This window comes from Triticum aestivum, chromosome 3B (genome assembly GCF_018294505.1).
Source record: "Triticum aestivum cultivar Chinese Spring chromosome 3B, IWGSC CS RefSeq v2.1, whole genome shotgun sequence".
In the NCBI taxonomy this organism is placed as follows: Eukaryota; Viridiplantae; Streptophyta; class Magnoliopsida; order Poales; family Poaceae; genus Triticum; species Triticum aestivum.
In genome coordinates this window covers 17,513,990-17,519,989 of record NC_057801.1, presented here as the reverse complement: position 1 = coordinate 17,519,989, position 6,000 = coordinate 17,513,990, and the positions used below count along the sequence as shown (strand labels likewise).

The 6,000-nt window shown below is 51.0% G+C and overlaps 1 long non-coding RNA gene and 1 pseudogene across 1 annotated transcript; both read right to left on the bottom strand.

Moving 5' to 3' along the window:
• Window positions 1-1,571: 1,571 nt before the first annotated feature.
• Window positions 1,572-3,520, bottom strand: LOC123064387 (uncharacterized). Its single transcript, XR_006430693.1, has 4 exons — window positions 2,945-3,520; window positions 2,741-2,836; window positions 1,975-2,075; window positions 1,572-1,686 (listed from the first exon to the last, which is right to left on the bottom strand). It is a non-coding gene; the product is annotated as an uncharacterized lncRNA (long non-coding RNA).
• Window positions 2,270-2,361, bottom strand: LOC123073061 (uncharacterized; annotated as a pseudogene).
• Window positions 3,521-6,000: the final 2,480 nt, after the last annotated feature.

Here is a 6,000-nt window from a genome sequence, read left to right as displayed (position 1 = left end):
ACTTTACGTGCAGCGCAGCACTAGCCTCCGGGCCGATCCCATGGCATGGCTCGCCGCTCAGTTCGGGAAGAGGAATATGGTTCCCGTCATCTACCCCTCTGGACTCTGCTCCATCCATCAAAGCAGTACTAGCACGCAGCTTTACCCAGTGGAGTGCTGTCTGTGTGGCGTGTGAGACAAGGGAAAAGATTGATCAAATCTCTTTAATTTATACTCCCTCCATTCCACAATGTAGTGCTTCCTCTATCCCCGTGCTTCAACTTTGACCGTAAATTTAACTACCAAGACCGATTGCGGCGGGAGCAAAAATTATATCAGTGAATTCGTATTCGAAAGAAGTTTTCAATTATATAATTTTTTCTCCCGCCGCAGTTGGTCTCGTTGGTTAAATTTATGGTCAAAGTTGGACCTCGAGAAGCGCGGGCGCACTATATTTTGAAATGGAGGGAGTATGTATGAGCCAGATTGTTCTTTTGTACTACTAGTATATAGTCCAATTGCATCCAACTTACTACTACTCCCACGCCCTCAGGCCCTTTCAAAATTCAAATGCGATTGCGTTTTTGTTGCTCAAGTGGAAAATATCAAGCATGCTTGTACTCCATTACCATCAGCTTCTTTCAACTACTTCCATACATCTACCTTGTGCTATAATTTTCTGCAATGTGTTCTGGAAATTGAAATGTGTGTCTCGATAATAATAAGAAGAAAAATTGAACTTCTAACTTGACCTTTTAAAAAATAACTACTCATAGCCTTTTCCCAAAATGAATATTCATTCTTTTCTAAAAAAAAACAGATTTTAGTCCTCATTCAGTATGGAGGGTTTTCATAGAAAAAACATAGGAGCAAGGATTCCGTAGCAAAATTTCCTAGAAATGCATCCGGTTTGTAGTACATGTACAAAAATTTCATGGAAATACTATTCATTTTTCAAAGCATCCACTCAAAGCTCCGCGTGCCGGTGTCGGTGCCGCGGCTGGTGCTCCTCGGCGACGACGACAACCGCGTGTTCCTCCTCACCGTGGGCGCGCTTGGCGCCGGCCTGACCGCCGTGTCCGTGGTGTGCGCCAGGGCGAGCGCGGCGACGCGGCCCCGGTTCGCCTGCAAGATGTGGGTCAACCTGGAGCCGGCGAAGTGCGGCAAGGAGGACATGGTGCTGGTGGACATGCACATGAGGAGCAGCTCGTCCCCCGGCGCGGTGGTCGCCGCGGGCGAGCCCACGTTCCTGATGGTGCCGCCAATGTACCTGGTGCCAGCAGCAGGGGATGGGGCTGCGTCCATGGAAGTTCCCCTGCACATCCGCATCGACAAGCTCTCTCCTTGGTCCGACGCATTGGTTTGATTAGCTCTCTCCTTGGTCCGACGCATTGACTGATAAATGATGTACACAAGACCAAATCAAGTCCAGCAAGAACTACACTCTAGAACACCTCATATGACACATCAGACGGGACACTGAAAATGGCATACACAGGTTTCTGGCCAGCTGGTGTTGCATTGATGATGTCGGAATCGCCTAAAAATTCAACAAGGAACAGAGCATGATCAGAAACCCAGTTGTTGTATATCAAAGTATGAACCAGGTAACACAATGAGAAATGTGGTGCTAGATACCAGGGTCAATGATACTCAGGCAGCAGACTTGGAAGTATTTAGCACACGCAGTTCCCATATCAACATTGTCTGGAAATCAAACATTCGGCGCTGTTACTTTTGAGCAGCATATTATTGAGGCAACAACAAAAAGTCATGATTATGACTGCTTTACCATGTTATTCACAATTTCAAACTATTTATTAGCTTTCTACTGCAATTACGGCTAATACTTCCACAACAAAGTAATAGCAACAAGTAATAGACAGGACTGTGAGCCAAGTAGGAAGGGTTTTGCACTGTCATGGGCAGAAATGAACATCATCTTACAGACTCACCACTACACAAAAACTGGATTAAATAGGAATGCAAACTTACTTCCATGGTAGTGGTGGACAGTGACCTTCGCCAACATAGCGTAGTACTCAATCTCAGACTTGCGGAGCGGAGGCAGTTGTTAGCAAGGATCACAAGCTTTGCTGTAAATAGGATGTAACCACATTATTCGATATCAGACTGTCAACCATCGAATTACAAAAGAAACAACATGAAATTGTTGTTATGGCCAAGCAGAAGAAATCTCGTACTAATAAACAGTGATATATCAGGAGAATTATTAAAGCACAGAATTATCCACAATGGCCATATGAATACAGGCATGTGCAATGGCTAGGAGGATCAGAATACTGGCTTGGTTTCTCCGAAGAGAAATAGCGCTGAGCATGTTCATTGCCAATCATCTGGGGAAAGGATCATCATATCCTCCAAATCGAATGGCACATTGAAAACAAATATAATGTTGGAGAATTTGAGAATGTGTAGTAAATCAATTCTTGGCAGAATGTGTAGTCAGTATATTTGAGAATGTTGGAGAAAACAAATTTTTTAATCAGTATATTTGTAGCATTGAAAAAACTCCCTTAGGCAAGACTACACATCGAAAACAAATATAATTGTTGGTAGTACGACTACGAACCAAGATGTACCGGTACGCAAGACTTCTTATCAATGGCAGTACCTACCAAATTGTACCGTCAACTGCAAGTTGCATCAGAGAATCACATAAATCGCACTTAGGAACAGTTAATGATCCATGCTTCCACGAATCTCCTAGTAGAGCGTAGTGGAACCCCTGTAGTTATACCTGGATCTCTTTGAGCGCCTCGACACGCTTCCTGACCTTGGGCTACAGGCTCTCGAGCATGTCCAGGTGCCACACCGCTAATCCTTGCAGCGTGTTCTGCACAACCACCGCACCGAATCAGCACAACTAGGCCACATAAACAACCCAGAGCCACCCAAATGAACGAGGAACAAAATAACGCAGAAGCGTTGCAGGAAACCACACCTTAATCGACTCCACCAGGTTGGCCTGAGCTCTCGGTGCTGAGCTCAGGAGTCCACGCGCTGAGCTCTGCATAGAAACCACCACCAGCGAAACCAATAATACCTCATGCCCCATCAACGGCAACAATAGCAAGGGGGGAGCGGGAGCGGCGAACGAACTTGTGGCATTGGGGACGGCGACACTGAGGGCGGAGAGGTCGAGGGTGTCCTTGCCGTCGCTCATGGCCATTGGAGACTTGGGCTCCTTCCTCCTGCACGGGTGACGGCGAGGGAAGGCTGGGTGAGAAACCCTAGCGGCAGGGCCACGGCCATGGCCGCGGGGTAGGGGTTAGGCATGAGCTGGCAGCTGCTGGGTTGGATCTGGAGGCCGGCGGCAGGGCTGGTTGAGAGGAGGTCACCGCTGGCAGGTGGGATCGGGGGAGAGGGTTGGATCGAATCATGGGAGCCGGCCCCCGCAGCGACAACCCGCAGGAACAGCACGCGGCAACAAGCCAGCCCCTACACGGCGGCGAGGTTGGTCGAGGGCGAGGGAGACGAGGGGAGAGTGAGGGCGGCGGTGGAGGTGGGTGGTGGCGAGGTTCAGAGGGGTGGGTGGCGGCAACGAGGGGGACGAGGGGGATCTGCATTAGAGGAGAGGGGAGAGAATAGGGGGGAGGGGAGAGTATCTATTTAATAAAAAAAACACCAAAAAAATTCCAAGATTCAACCACTAGCTAGGAACGGTCATTCCCGTCGTTTTGACCGCATTTTGAAACGGGCATAAAAATTCAAAAAAAAATCAAAAATTGGAAAACATTCGCATTGTGTCATTATATGTGACCAAGTTATCAGGAAAAATTATAAACTTGTAATGCAACAATTATTTTAGAAAAGTGTCCTCTGAAATGGGCTATCATGCATGAAGATTCATGGCTTTCAAGCCAAATGATCAATCTTATGGCCACATTCATGACTTAGTTTGTTCAAAATTGTGCACAAGGGTGTATCTTGGAATGGCACACAATGTTTCCTAAGGGATTTTTCATTTTCTTTGGACGAAAAATTCATTTTCCATTTTCCAAGTGTCCAAAATGAGTTTTTTTGTGAAGGACCTATAATATATTTGTTGCAAAATTGTACCAAATCAATTTTCTCAAATACTAGGACATATTTAATGCACAATTGACCAAATGGTTAGGTGTCAAAAGTTTTTATCCACCTCTGGCGAAAAAGACAAATTTCTATCGATTAAGCTAGAAACGGGTCAAATTTGAACTGCAACTGCCTTATAGTTTGCTATTTATTTTTTCTAAAAATTATTTCTAGGTACATAAGTATCTATTTAATCAGAGAAACACCAAAAAAATTCCAAGATTCAACCACTAGCTAGGAACGGTCATTCCCGCCGTTTTGACCGCATTTTGAAATGCGCATAAAAAATTTAAAAAAATCAAAAAATTGGAAAACCTTCGCATTGTGTCATTATATGTGACCAAGTTATCAGGAAAAATTATAAACTTGTAATACGACAATTATTTTTAAAAAATGTTCTCAGAAATAAGCTATCATGCATGAAGATTCATGGCTTTCAAGCCAAATGATCAATCTTATGACCACATTCATGACTTAGTTTGTTCAAATGATCTCATATTGTACACAAGGGTGCATCCTGGAATGGCACACAATGTTGCCTAAGGGCATCTCCAGCCGCGCCCCCAGGAAAGGCCTCCCCAGGCGATTTTTTCGCGCCGGCGCCGAAAAAACGGCCCAGTCGCGCCCCCAGGAGCCCGATTTTCGCCGGCTTGGGCCGAAAACAGCGCCGGCGGACCCAGCCCGAACCCGGCGCGCTGGGGGGCGCCCGGTGGCGCCGGGGCGAGCTGTTTTGGCGCGAAAAAGACGCGGGCCAGCCGCGTCAGCGACTCGTCTTCCCCCAACGGCCTCGGTTCCCGCGGGGAATCAATGGCAAGGCTGCCGCCGGTCAGCCTTGCCATTGATTCCTCACGGACGGTGCTTCACGGGACGGCGCGTCGACGCCTCCCCTCCCTCGCACGCGTACACACGGGCGCGCCCCGGCTATAAAAGCCGGCGGCCTCCACTCGCCTGTGCCCACACCAGCCCCGCCCCTCGCCGCCGTCCAGCCCCTCCCTCTCCCTGCCTCTCCCGAGCGCCGCCGCCTAGCCCCTCCCTCTACCTCTCCCGAGCCCGCCCAGCCCCGCCGTCGCCATGGCAGAACGCTTCCCCGGAGACGAGGCGGCGGCCAACGGCTTCGGCCGCCGTTCGCTCCGCGAACAGGAGTCCTGACTCCTGTTCCAGGGGAACATCCCGGCGCCGCCGGACATGCGCGCCGGGCCAACGGGGTGGAGACTCAGCGCCGGGGGAGTGCCCATTCCCCCGTTGCCCGACGCCGTGGCGAAGCTGAAGTACTTCGCCGAGGAGGTCGAGATCGTGCGCGCGTCCCTCACCGACGCCCAACTCTCCCTCCCTCAGTACGCCGCCGACAACCACGCGGCCTGGGCGGCGTATTTCAAGCGCCGCCAGCAGCAGCGATTGGCGTCCACCAACGGAGCGCCGGTGGTCGGCGGCCGGCAGAACAGCAAGGGGCGCCACCTTTGGTGGGGCGTCCCCGGCTGCACACTCGAGGGCGTGCTCACGTACCTCGAGGGCGGCAACAACCCGCCGTTGGCGTACCCCCCGACGCAGCACCGACGCGTCGGGCCATGGGCGCCAAGGAGGTTCGGGTCCTCCTCCTCCTCTTCCTCCTCCCGATCCTCATCGCACTCCTCCGGCACTCCGGCCCTGCTCGGCGTCAAGGCCGAACCCGTGGCGGAGTCGCCGCTCGGCCGGCGCACTCGCAGCGCCGGCATCGTCATCAACGAGGGCGGCCGGCACGCCTCCTCCTTGTCGGCTCCTCCGCGCTTCGTCAAGCCAAAGACGGAGCCGGGGCTGGCGCCGGTGAAGACGGAGCCAGGGCTGGCGCCGGTGAAGGCGGAGTTCGACGACGATGACACGGCCCTAGAATGGGCACGCCAGGACTCCATTGCGATGGAGAAGGCACGCCGGGAGAAGGTGAAGGAGCGC